This window comes from Medicago sativa, chromosome 4, assembly GCF_051527215.1.
Source record: "Medicago sativa cultivar Bolivia chromosome 4, Bolivia_mono, whole genome shotgun sequence".
Lineage (NCBI taxonomy): Eukaryota > Viridiplantae > Streptophyta > Magnoliopsida > Fabales > Fabaceae > Medicago > Medicago sativa.
The window spans coordinates 86,393,882-86,407,749 of record NC_140752.1 but is presented as its reverse complement, the minus strand read 5'-3'; the positions used below and the strand labels follow the sequence as shown (position 1 = coordinate 86,407,749).

General features: G+C 36.2%; 1 long non-coding RNA gene across 2 annotated transcripts; it reads right to left on the bottom strand.

The window, feature by feature from the left end:
* Window positions 1-9,967: 9,967 nt before the first annotated feature.
* Window positions 9,968-13,100, bottom strand: LOC146933140 (uncharacterized). Of its 2 annotated transcripts, XR_015007382.1 has the most exons (3): window positions 12,320-13,084; window positions 12,069-12,154; window positions 9,968-10,366 (listed from the first exon to the last, which is right to left on the bottom strand). It is a non-coding gene; the product is annotated as an uncharacterized LOC146933140 (long non-coding RNA). The 2 variants fall into 2 exon arrangements; XR_015007381.1 differs by having other exon boundaries at window positions 12,069-13,100.
* Window positions 13,101-13,868: the final 768 nt, after the last annotated feature.

The window sequence follows — 13,868 nt, the reverse complement described above, 5'->3', positions numbered from 1 at the left end:
TACCACGGCAGTTGGTAATAGACATGCTTTATCTCCTGTATTCCCGTCTTTTACCACGGCTGTTGGTAATTGACAAGCTTTATCTTCTGCGTTCCCGTCTTTTACCACGGCTGTTGGTAATTGACAAACTTTATCTTCTGCGTTTTCGTCTTTTACCACGACTGTTGGTAATTGGCAAGCATTTATTTCCGTATTTCCGTCTTTTTACCACGGGCTGTTGGTATTAGACTAGCATTTATTTCTGTATTTCCGTCTCTTTACCACGTGCTGTTGGTAATAGACAAGCATTTATTTCTGTATTTCTGTCTTTTTACCACGGGCTGTTGGTATTAGACAAGCATTTATTTCTGTATTCCCGTCTTTTTACCACGGGCTGTTGGTAATAGACAAACATTTTTTCTGTATTTTCGTCTTTTTACCACGGGCTGTTGGTAATAGACAAGCATTTGTTTCTGTATTTCCGTCTTTTACCACGGCTGTTGGTAATCGACAAGCTCTATTCCTCCCCAGTGATAACTATCAATTTGTCTCTCAGTCAACATATGTTTGCCACTTGTTGCATTCGTAATGGCATTTGCACGCACTCATATCATTCATATAAGCATTGCATTCTCAGAATTTCAACTGGTCAAAATTGGTGTACTTAGTATTTAAGTCTCTTCGACCCGTTGATTTAAAAAAAAATTTTAAACCCCGTGACGAAGAAACTTAAATAGGGGCATCTGTCATACCCCAATTTTTGACTTAAGATCCCATTTCATTTGTCTTTTGGCTCGAAGTATTTTTGCCTGTTAATGTACTCTCTTTAATGCTCAAGCTCTCATGAACATTGTGTTTATGCTCAAGCTCTCATGAACATTGTGTTTATGCTCCAGCTCTCATGAGCATTGTGATCATGCTCAAGCTCTAAAGATGAATCTTGATGAGCAAGCAAGCAAAATATCTTAAAAAAAACAAGACTTGGTGACCAAGTATGCTAAAATAATTAAATAATGGTGTCTTAGTGGCTAAGAAATGCAAGGACATTAACAACAATGCATCTTGGAGAACAAGCATGAAACAGCTGTAAAAAGATAAGATATTTTTACTGTTCATGTACTTTTCACTGTTCACACACGCTCCTGGTCCAAGACAAGCTCAAGCTCTTAGTGTTAAATGCTGAGGTCAAGGCTGACAAGCTCAAGCTCAGTGTACAAAAGTATGAGACAATGGCCGTTTTGCAATTCCTATCAACAGCAAGGGTCTCTACACAAGGATGAACAGCTGCAGATGTTTAAGGATGAAGGTTGGCTATAAATAGAAGCTTTCTCTCAACAAATAAAGGGAGGAGAAAAAGAGGAGAATTGGAAGTACACTCTCAAGCATACAATCAAGCAATAAAATCATTCAAAAGAGCCAGAAGAATCAAACATCATAAAACCCAAATCTCAGACACCAAGCCAGTCACAGAATACGGTGCCAAAGCAACCAAAATCCATAACCCATCACACCCTAAACCAAATCGCATCACAGCTCTATCCAAGTCCACCAAGCCGATTTGAAACCTACACAAAGCCAGTCACAGCAGAAGCCATTTTCAAGAAAAGGTAGTATTTCATTTCTTAGATCCAGGCTTAACTCTAACTCTTTCAAAAATCTTGAGGTTGTCTTGCTCGACCTCAGCTTTAATTTCTAGAGGTTGAGCTTGTCTTGCTCAACCTCAGCTTTAATTTCTAGAGCTTGAGTTTGTCTTGCTCGACCTCAGCTTTAATTTCATCCTAGAACTACGTAGCTTTGATTTCTCCATAGCACCTGGAGATACGTAGGAGCAAGATGAAACTCTTGTCAAGCACAATAATAAAAAACCCTTTTTTGCATCAAAATCACAAAAATATTTTCATAGCAAACCTTGATTTTTCGATCAAGCGATCGTTCTTTTTTTTTTAGTCAAACATCAATCAATGTAATGCTACTTTGAGTGATCTTGCTTTCAATATTAAAAAAAAACACAAACAAATTCCAATTTGCCATTTGGCTTTTCATTTTAAAACCTTTTTCAAAATCCATTTAAAAAACACAAAACCAATCAAACGTCAATTTCTACCCCGAACTACGAGGTTTTGATCCTTCACGGGTACGTAGGCAAAGGACATGCGTCTTTCCAAATCAATAAAAACGTAGATAATTTAGGTCTCTAATTTTCTTTTATCATTGCTAATTCCATTTTTTAAAGCAAGCAAGTTTATAGCACAAAAGTTAAATAAAATCAAGAGGTTCTCGTAGAGTACTACGAATATTTAGGGTGCTTAACACCTTCCCTAAATATAACCAACTCCCGAACCCTTAATCCCTTAAAATGTGGTATTTGAACCTTTTTCCACTTTCTTTTGAAAAGAATTAAATGTTCAGTCGTGAAATCGAAAGCGGGTCGAACGCCAATCAAATGGCATTTCGACCGTCCGAAAAATGACGCGACAGAAATGGCGACTTCACTGGGGAGGACAAGTAAGAGGGTTGAGCCTAACTTGGCATTATTTAAATTTTGTGCTAAGCTTGCAAAAAAAAAATTTAAATAAAGGATGGAAATTACGTGTATGTTTGTTCTTCCCTTTTCTTTTAATGTGAGTGGTGAGATAAGCTCTATACCCGAGCTTGAGGGAACATTAAGATAGGACGGCGGTATAATCATAGTGCTTTGCCAAGAGTGAATTTTGGTTATAGCACATGTGATAACCCCACTCAACTCAGGGATCTTGGAAACATACTACGTTGGCATGAGTATTCGTGTTTGGCATGTTATTTTCAAGTGACCGCTAAAAGTTGAGAACCTTTAGTCACCTTTAACCCCTCTTGGCCTTTTAAGACGTAGTGCGGTGGCTAATCATGAGTAATCTTGGTTTAGTTGATACGCGATACTACACTCAGACGAGACTTTCTTACGAACGTTGTTGGACCGGAAGTATTTCCGCAACCCGACGACCTTCGGAAGCGGTTAAAAACTCTGAGAACTTGGTAGAACCCGTGATACAAGTGCAAATTAAACCATAGTCCTTGCCAAATGGCGTTGTTATCCTTGGCTCCAACATATGGACTTAAATTTCACCACGTTTTCACTGTTTGTGTAACATAATCATGCATACATGCATACATGCATAAAAAAAATTTTTCTCATCAAAACATCGAATGATTTGGATAAATTTTTGTAAACATCAGAGATATTCCACCTTGTAAAGATGAACACCAAGAAATACAAACTTTAAAAATCTTAACTAAACTTTTGGCTTTTGTTAAGAACTTCTTCCTTGGTTTCGTTCTTACCTTTTGAAAATAGAACCAATTGCAATATCTTTACAAATTTTCAAATGAAATCATGTTCATCTGCGATGTTTACAATTCACCTTGACAAAATCCTTCGATAACAAAAAAATTTACATCTTTTTGCATAAGCATTACATACATCATGTGCATTCATAGTTTCTAGTCCGTGTCTCGCACTTTGTTTTTGTCTACAAAAGGTCAATCCGTCAGTAAAGTGGTCCGATTTCTTTATCCAAATTCGGCTCACATATGCAAACACGAGTACAAACACAAAAGATGGATCAATTTGAGCAAGAGGTCCATGAGCTTCGGGTGGTACATGAAATGTTTAGCTGCAATTGGGTCTTTGCTGATGTTTATTTCTACTACTCATTTGTTCAAAATAATATGGTTGTTTGTTGCTTTATGTTTTTCAAAAAAAAAATCCTCTCGTCCCACCCAAGACGAAAGTGAACTTGTTTAGGGCTTTTTGCTTCATGTATTTTCATCATTCATGAAAAGTCGCTTTGATCCCGACTTTGTTTTTATTTTTGTGCTTTTTCTGGAAAAATGGTAATACAAAAAACCAAAAAAAAATTATTTTCCTTTAATCATTTCCACATATATGCGTAATCATAATGTTTATATTAATAATCAAATCATGCATTTTTTAAACCCATTGAGTACAATAACCATGTACTCTCTTTCGACTTTGAGTTCCTTATATCCAAGGCTAAAGAGGAGGATGATGAAGAAGTTTCCAATAAGATATACTGCCTACTGGGGCATCTTGGCCATCGAAGCTGCAAATATCAAGAAAGATTGTCCTGAAGAGGACTTTCATGCACAAGAACTGGCACGAGATGCTACAATTTGCCTTGCATGGGTATTATACTTCAGTACACACTTCAACAAGGGCAATCCCCCTCCATCCCTCAGTATACAACGTAAAGACAGTGCTTCTCATGGAAGTCAAAGTCCCGTCAACGGAAGTTCAAATGAAAGATTTAAAAGTATTACCGCCGTATGTCACGGACAATTATGTCGAAAGGATAAAGCAAGTATGCGACAAAGAAGGTTTGTCCCCGCGAATGTCAAGAAAGTGACTTTGTGCTCAAAAATATATTACCCGATTCCAGGGGCAAATGGATGCCAATTCACAATGAATGGTAGCAAACTTGCACGTCCTATGAATACCTATGCAGTCAAGAAATACTTTGTCAAAAAAAAAAGAAAAAAATGAAAGCTCGATGAGTCGCAAACCTGAAAAGGCGACTTAGGCAAAAAAAAAAAAAGCGTCTCGATGGACTGAAAACCTGAAAGGGCGGTCTATGCAAAAGTTAGAGACATGAACAAAAATAATTATCCTGTTAGGTTGAAACCTGCAAGGGCGATCTATGCAAAAGTTAAGGATCATGACAAAGTAACTGCATCGGGTCGGACATGAGTCACTTGGGGCATTTCAACTGTCAAAAGGATCTCCAATATGAAGCATCTGCAAATCAATGACTTGGAACAGTGGAATTCAAAGTTGTCAGGGAGTATAACAGTTATTGTGTTCAACGTACCTTTCCCTTTATAATTACCATTTTCCAAACATTTTAAAATCCATGGAGCCACACCTTTGGCATGCTACCACTCCATTACATTAATTTGAGCATATGCCCATTTATTTGGAACTCTCACTTATTCTATTTAATTTCTTCTATTTTTGATGAAAATACTTGAAGCAAAATTTTCAAAAAAATACAAAAACTTTTTATTTTACATCTTTTGAAATGCATAAACAACATGTACATCTTCTTTGAACTTATGAGTAGGTGAAACATACATCAGCATCCGTCTCAAGGACAGTTAAATTCTGCAAGGTAAGCATGACCAAAAGCTGTGAGATGACCTCTGTCAAAGAAAAAAAGAAAGAGCTCGCTAAGTCGAAAACCTGAAAAGGCGACTTAGGCAAAAGTGAGCATCCCGGTGGATTGAAAACCCGAAAGGGCGATCCAGGCAAAAATTAGGGATTCGAATAAACAAAAAAAAACAATACAAAAAAAAAAAACAAAGACAGGGGCATCACATCTCAGGTGGACCAAATGAAAGAATGCACTTTATGCTGGGTTGATTAATGGCAACTTCTGCCAGTGATTTGTTTGAAGGGCTTTACCCCAACGATGTATAATTCATCCCCAAGTGATGTTATTCCCCAATGAAGAGTGTGGGAAGCTTGTAACATGCTGTCGGGCCGCTTTCTTTGGACCTGCCCAATCTTGTCTCAACAGTCTTACCGTTATACTGTCATACGAGTCTCATACGCATACATTCATTCATGCATACATAGCACGCATGCAAATATCATCCATACATAGTTGCATTATCTTCATGTTGTTTTACTCCAATGTATAAAAAAAAAAAGGGTCATCCCCAAAGTGTCTAATTCATAAATGTCACCAATCAATTTGTATTCAAGTGGCAGGTCCCATCCCATCAAATAATCACTTTACCAATACTTTATTTCCCGTATTCCCGTCTTTACCACGGCAGTTGGTAATAGACAAGCTTTATTTCCCGTATTCTCATCTTTACCACGGCAGTTGGTAATAGACAAGCTTTATTTCCCGTATTCCCGTCTTTACCACGGCAGTTGGTAATAGACATGCTTTATCTCCTGTATTCCCGTCTTTTACCACGGCTGTTGGTAATTGACAAGCTTTATCTTCTGCGTTCCCGTCTTTTACCACGGCTGTTGGTAATTGACAAACTTTATCTTCTGCGTTTTCGTCTTTTACCACGACTGTTGGTAATTGGCAAGCATTTATTTCCGTATTTCCGTCTTTTTACCACGGGCTGTTGGTATTAGACTAGCATTTATTTCTGTATTTCCGTCTCTTTACCACGTGCTGTTGGTAATAGACAAGCATTTATTTCTGTATTTCTGTCTTTTTACCACGGGCTGTTGGTATTAGACAAGCATTTATTTCTGTATTCCCGTCTTTTTACCACGGGCTGTTGGTAATAGACAAACATTTTTTCTGTATTTTCGTCTTTTTACCACGGGCTGTTGGTAATAGACAAGCATTTGTTTCTGTATTTCCGTCTTTTACCACGGCTGTTGGTAATCGACAAGCTCTATTCCTCCCCAGTGATAACTATCAATTTGTCTCTCAGTCAACATATGTTTGCCACTTGTTGCATTCGTAATGGCATTTGCACGCACTCATATCATTCATATAAGCATTGCATTCTCAGAATTTCAACTGGTCAAAATTGGTGTACTTAGTATTTAAGTCTCTTCGACCCGTTGATTTAAAAAAAAAATTTAAACCCCGTGACGAAGAAACTTAAATAGGGGCATCTGTCATACCCCAATTTTTGACTTAAGATCCCATTTCATTTGTCTTTTGGCTCGAAGTATTTTTGCCTGTTAATGTACTCTCTTTAATGCTCAAGCTCTCATGAACATTGTGTTTATGCTCAAGCTCTCATGAACATTGTGTTTATGCTCCAGCTCTCATGAGCATTGTGATCATGCTCAAGCTCTAAAGATGAATCTTGATGAGCAAGCAAGCAAAATATCTTAAAAAAAACAAGACTTGGTGACCAAGTATGCTAAAATAATTAAATAATGGTGTCTTAGTGGCTAAGAAATGCAAGGACATTAACAACAATGCATCTTGGAGAACAAGCATGAAACAGCTGTAAAAAGATAAGATATTTTTACTGTTCATGTACTTTTCACTGTTCACACACGCTCCTGGTCCAAGACAAGCTCAAGCTCTTAGTGTTAAATGCTGAGGTCAAGGCTGACAAGCTCAAGCTCAGTGTACAAAAGTATGAGACAATGGCAGTTTTGCAATTCCTATCAACAGCAAGGGTCTCTACACAAGGATGAACAGCTGCAGATGTTTAAGGATGAAGGTTGGCTATAAATAGAAGCTTTCTCTCAACAAATAAAGGGAGGAGAAAAAGAGGAGAATTGGAAGTACACTCTCAAGCATACAATCAAGCAATAAAATCATTCAAAAGAGCCAGAAGAATCAAACATCATAAAACCCAAATCTCAGACACCAAACCAGTCACAGAATACGGTGCCAAAGCAACCAAAATCCATAACCCATCACACCCTAAACCAAATCGCATCACAGCTCTATCCAAGTCCACCAAGCCGATTTGAAACCTACACAAAGCCAGTCACAGCAGAAGCCATTTTCAAGAAAAGGTAGTATTTCATTTCTTAGATCCAGGCTTAACTCTAACTCTTTCAAAAATCTTGAGGTTGTCTTGCTCGACCTCAGCTTTAATTTCTAGAGGTTGAGCTTGTCTTGCTCAACCTCAGCTTTAATTTCTAGAGAGTTTGTCTTGCTCGACCTCAGCTTTAATTTCATCCTAGAACTACGTAGCTTTGATTTCTCCATAGCACCTGGAGATACGTAGGAGCAAGATGAAACTCTTGTCAAGCACAATAATAAAAAACCCTTTTTTGCATCAAAATCACAAAAATATTTTCATAGCAAACCTTGATTTTTCGATCAAGCGATCGTTCTTTTTTTTTTAGTCAAACATCAATCAATGTAATGCTACTTTGAGTGATCTTGCTTTCAATATTAAAAAAAAACACAAACAAATTCCAATTTGCCATTTGGCTTTTCATTTTAAAACCTTTTTCAAAATCCATTTAAAAAACACAAAACCAATCAAACGTCAATTTCTACCCCGAACTACGAGGTTTTGATCCTTCACGGGTACGTAGGCAAAGGACATGCGTCTTTCCAAATCAATAAAAACGTAGATAATTTAGGTCTCTAATTTTCTTTTATCATTGCTAATTCCATTTTTTAAAGCAAGCAAGTTTATAGCACAAAAGTTAAATAAAATCAAGAGGTTCTCGTAGAGTACTACGAATATTTAGGGTGCTTAACACCTTCCCTAAATATAACCAACCCCCGAACCCTTAATCCCTTAAAATGTGGTATTTGAACCTTTTTCCACTTTCTTTTGAAAAGAATTAAATGTTCAGTCGTGAAATCAAAAGTGGGTCGAACGCCAATCAAATGGCCTTTCGACCAGTCCGAAAAATGACGCGACACATTACCTTGACAGACAATTCATTATCTGAGTTCCATCACATCAAATCCATACTGCATTCTTCTTTTAAGATCAAGGATTTGGGAAAATTGAAGTATTTTCTTGGTCTTGAAGTGGCACACTCTAAGCAAGGAATTTCTTTATGTCAAAGAAAATATTGCTTAGACCTATTATCTGATTCAGGTACCATCAACTCCAAACCTGTTTCTACTCCTTTAGATGCCTCTCTTAAACTTCATAATGATACATCCCCATTATATGAGGACATTCCTTCTTATAGAAGATTGGTTGGTAGGCTTCTCTACCTCAACTCTACTAGACCAGATATCACATTTATCACACAACAGTTGAGCCAGTTCCTTTCTAGGCCAACTCAAACACATCATGCTGCTGCTTTAAGAGTCCTCAAGTATCTTAAAGGTTGTCCAAGAAAGGGTCTCTTTTTCCCCAGAAACTCCTCTCTTCACTTGCAAGGGTTTTCTGATGCAGACTGGGCAGGTTGTGTGGATAGCAGGCGCTCCATTTCTAGTCAATGCTTCTTCATAGGCAACTCTCTGTATCATGGAGGACAAAGAAACAAACAACTGTTTCTAGGTCTTCTTCTGAAGCTGAGTATAGAGCTTTAGCCTCAGCAACTTGTGAGCTGCAGTGGATTTTATATCTGCTCAAAGATCTCAGCATTCAAAGTTCCAAACTTCCAGTTTTGTTTTGTGATAATCAGAGTGCCCTTCACATAGCTGCCAATCCAATTTTTCATGAACGTACAAAGCATTTGGAGATTGATTGTCATCTTGTAAGGGAGAAACTCCAAGTTGGCATCATGAAACTTTTGCCTGTTTCTTCACAGGATCAGCTTGTTGATTTTTTTACCAAGTCATTACTTCCTCAGCCTTTCAACACTCTTATATCCAAGTTAGGGTTGCTTGATTTGTACCAACCTCTAACTTGTGGGGGGCTATATTACATGACATTGCAAATGGAGATGACTTGAGCTCCAAGTAACAGGCTTTAGGGTTTTACTTAGACAATAAGCTACTGCCAGTCCATAGTATGTTATGGTGCTCTTGCAGTTTAGCTATATATAGCTTTGTAATCATTGAACTATAATAATAATACAATCATATTTTCAGTTTCATAATAATCTGAACTATCTAATTTGTTTAATCAGCCAAATATGTCAATTTTCTGAGAAATGAAATATGCAAGATAACATTAAGGATAATGATTAATGACCACTAAACTGATTTCAGTCAATTTCTTATAGGGTAATTGTAGCAGGGTTCACAAAACCTGCTCTATCTTTGTTGTGATTTTAATTATAACTAGTTTCAATGTTTATAATTTGCCAAAGAACCAATGGATAAAAATCTGCAAATTAGTAACTAGTTTCAGGGGTGGGCATCGGTTCGGGTCGGTCCGGGTTCGGGCCCAAACCCCAAAACCGAGCCAACCCACGGGTTGAGAGGAACAACCCCATTACACCTTAATTTCAAATCGGGTACTTTGGGTTTGGGTATATGTCACGACCCAAAAACAATCATCGTGACCGGCGCACAAACTAGATCATTCTAGCCCGACAAGCCTATTAATCAAACTTGACAACTATAATAAATAAATAAAAATTCCAATTTGAATTTCATTTAAAAAAATATTCATTGAAATTTCGACAGAGTTTCCTCTGTATTTTCAACATTTCCAAGATGTAAATCCTGTTTTAAAAAAACCTATTCTATCTGCCAGAGTCTCCAAATAACATCTTTGTTTTCATACTAATTGTACAATTCAAAATAAAATGTCCTATCAGATAAATACTTCTGATTCAAAATTACTATCATATACTTCATATATATAAAGTTTGACATTAATCTATAATCATTTCCTATGTATAAACTAATGGCAATATTCATATAATAGAATGGAACCTCATGAATTCCATTAACAATGGCAAGGATAAAGTGAGTCCTTCCTCCCCATAGCATCAGAGGAAACAATGCTCTGCTCGGCACTAATCCTAAAATTCATTTCAGCAACAATAAACAAATCATATCACAAATCAAATATAATCATAATCGCCACAATTATATCAATCACAATCATATATCCAATATGTCGTATTTTGATATAACCTATACTTTAACATACTTATCTGAGTATGTCTCTGATCCTTTTCCGATAATAACTAATTTCGGCTAACTAAGCCCTAGTTCCATAACTAACATTCCTCATTTCCAGCTATTGATAAAATGCCCATGAAACATTGCTCCGTAGCTAATTCGTTCTAAACATAACTCTTATGTTAATATGCGTATGCTATGTTAGTATTCATGTTGGAGGGTCTTTAGAGTTTTTCCTTGGTTCCATAACTGAATATATTGTATATTTTTCTTTCAATTATTAACATAATAATTCTTGACTTAAAATTTCATATCATTAATTATACATTTCATTCGTTACTATGAGCCGTACCTCATAGGCTACATTATCTCTTCGTTGTAGCAAACGGAATTTTCATATTCGTTACTATGACCCGTACGTCATAGGCTACATTATCTCTTCGTTGTAGCAAACGGAATATACCACATTATCTCTTCGTTGTGGCGAATGGAATATACCACATTATCTCTTCGTTGTGGCGAACGGAATATACCACATTATCTCTTCGTTGTGGCGAACGGAAATTTCATAAAATATCTATGAGCTTGTTACTCATAGGCTGCATTATCTCTTCGTTGCAGCAAACAGAGTTTTTCTCAATAGTCTCATTTCTTTCTTTCTTTCTTTTTCTATGAGCATGTTACTCATTTCAATTTTTCTCATCATTTCCATTTTCTGTGATTTTCTATAATTCACTGTGAGCATATTACTCATAGATTTCATTTCAAATTTTCTTTCAAATCATTTCTATAATTTTTATACATCAATTGTCTTGATAGAATTTCCCTCCAACATTTATACTAGCATAAACATACTTATTAACATAAAAGAGATTTTAGGATACACTAATACAGAAATAATCATTCTACTATCTCATATTTATTCTGTTTCAAATGTACCATTCATATGGCATAATAGTCATGCCATAATTATGCCAACTTATTCTAATAATTCATAGACATTCCGTCAATCACCATCTTAATCCAATTCCAAACAAGTTCTTAAATTATCTATACACATATCGTATAACTTTATATGTTCTTTTTATTACTAATCCTCCATATACTTCTTTAAATCCACGAACTATCAATGTCAAAACACAAGTAACGATATCATTACTAATAAACTCTAATAAATCATCTAATCTACCCATTAATACTCACATAGGACATTATACACATTTCGGCTACAACTTTCGACAAAATGAGTGTTAAAATTCTTAACCAAGCTAAAGCCATTTATTTCCATAAAAGCTTCATTTACACTATCAAAGAATTGTGTCAAAGCTATAAAATCTAACAAATTTACTTTCCAGAGTTCTAGCCGAAATTGTGCAGACATACATTAAAATTTATCAATTTATCCTTCCTCCAATTTCAACACTACCATAACCATATCTAACATCATAAAAGCTATTTTTAGAGTGTACTAGCAAGGGAAATTAACCTAATGTTATAACATCTTTAATTATGTCCTAATGTATAAAAATCATATATTATCATTCTAATGGCATAATATAACTACCCAAAGGAAAATTTTTACTATCTAAGGGAACTCACACTCTTGTGTTGGTTCCTTTGATGAACTTTGTGGCAAAACCTCCAACTCCAAGCCACTAGCTAAACTCTTTCCTTCTCCAATTGCTCTTACAATCATCAAACATGTTAAAACCACAATACCCATAACATTTTAAACACACTTAAAGCACAAAAATGGAGAATTTCACAAAACTAATCTTTCCCCAAAAAATGAAAGGTGTGGTTCGATCCACACAACCATGGAGTAAAGGAAAGACTTCTTTGTGACTTACCAATGGCTCAAAACTTCATGGGTACACCTAAAATCAAGCTTTTAAGCAACTTCCAATGGATTGGTAAGAAAATGGTGATTTTGAAATTTTTTTTTATGGAAATGGGACGGCTTGCTTCTAGTGAGAGGGAGAGATGAATTTTTCTTGTGATTCTTGCTATACACTTGTAATAACATCACTACTAAGCTTGAATCATGATTTTTGGAGTGATTTTGGGAGTTTTGAAAATTTGAAGAGGATAATGAATAGTGAAGGGGAGAGGGCCGATGGTTTTTTTCTTCTTAAGAGGAAAAGGAAAAATGTTGTGATATTTTAGTGAGGAAGGAAATTGGAATTGTGTGGAAAATTCCATACTTTTCCTATATAAAAAAAAATATTTGGCCACCAAAATGTCTAAATTGCCCTTGGCTTAAAAAAAAATCTTGGAGGAGATATTACAGTATATCGGGTTCCGGGTTGGTTCGGTTCGGATCAACGGGTTGATGAAGCTAATAAAAATTCCAGTAGCAGCCATAGATCCAAAAAAACAACATGACAATGACCACTCCTCATCCTTCAAAAAAAAAAATGACCACTCCTCAAATATCCCCTCTGTACAACCAGCAATCCAGCATCAACAAACAAGAGAAGAGAACCAAATCTAGAGATTGACACAAGTAATAAAGAGAAAAAGGTCCAAACAGAGATTTCATAATCATTTATTCACTTTTAGATCAACACAAGCATTTGTAAACCCTCACTTAAAACTGTGACAACCTAAACAAGAAATTAGAGAAGGAAGAAGGAAGAAGGAAGAATGGTGGAAGCTAAGGAAGGAAGAAGAAAGAAATAAGGAACACTGAGAAGAAAAAGATCGTGGAGAGAGAAACAAATGGAAAAAGAAAGATCTAGATCTGAAAACTTATTTGAGGGGGGTAAGAGTTAAGCTGAAAACTAATAATAAAATTATTAAATTAATAATAATATCGGTTTGGTTGGGTTCCTTCGGGTTCCGACGGGCCTAAAACATCGAACCGAACCGAACCGAACCGAATATACCCATATTAACCCGTAAAATTTACCCGTCTAACCCGTAACCCGTTTTAACCCGAACCGAATGTGTAAACTAGGGTTGGGTTCGTCGGGTTAATTCGGATCGACCCGTTTTTGCCCAGCCCTAACTAGTTTTGTATAACATGCTTCATCGGTACTATATATCTCTTAATGAACATGCTTGAGGAAAAGATAAGGAGGTTCAAGTGAAGAAGGTTTATGAAATCATGTTTAGACATAAAGTTTAAAGTATAGAGGCCACAGTACAATTCAATCATGGACCTGCAAGTAAGTAGTAGTGAGCACAAAAAGCTATTCTTGAACAATTAATCACTAACATGAAATGGAATGAACAAAAAGGGAAGTGAAGAAATTCGGAAAGTATGTGAATATCGCATCTTTCTGAAACATTCAAACCAACCTATGTATTAAAATAGTCCCATATCGAGAAGTTATAAACATTAAAAAGGAGGATTGTCTATAAAATAGAAGCGCATAGCACCAAGCATTGTGTGCA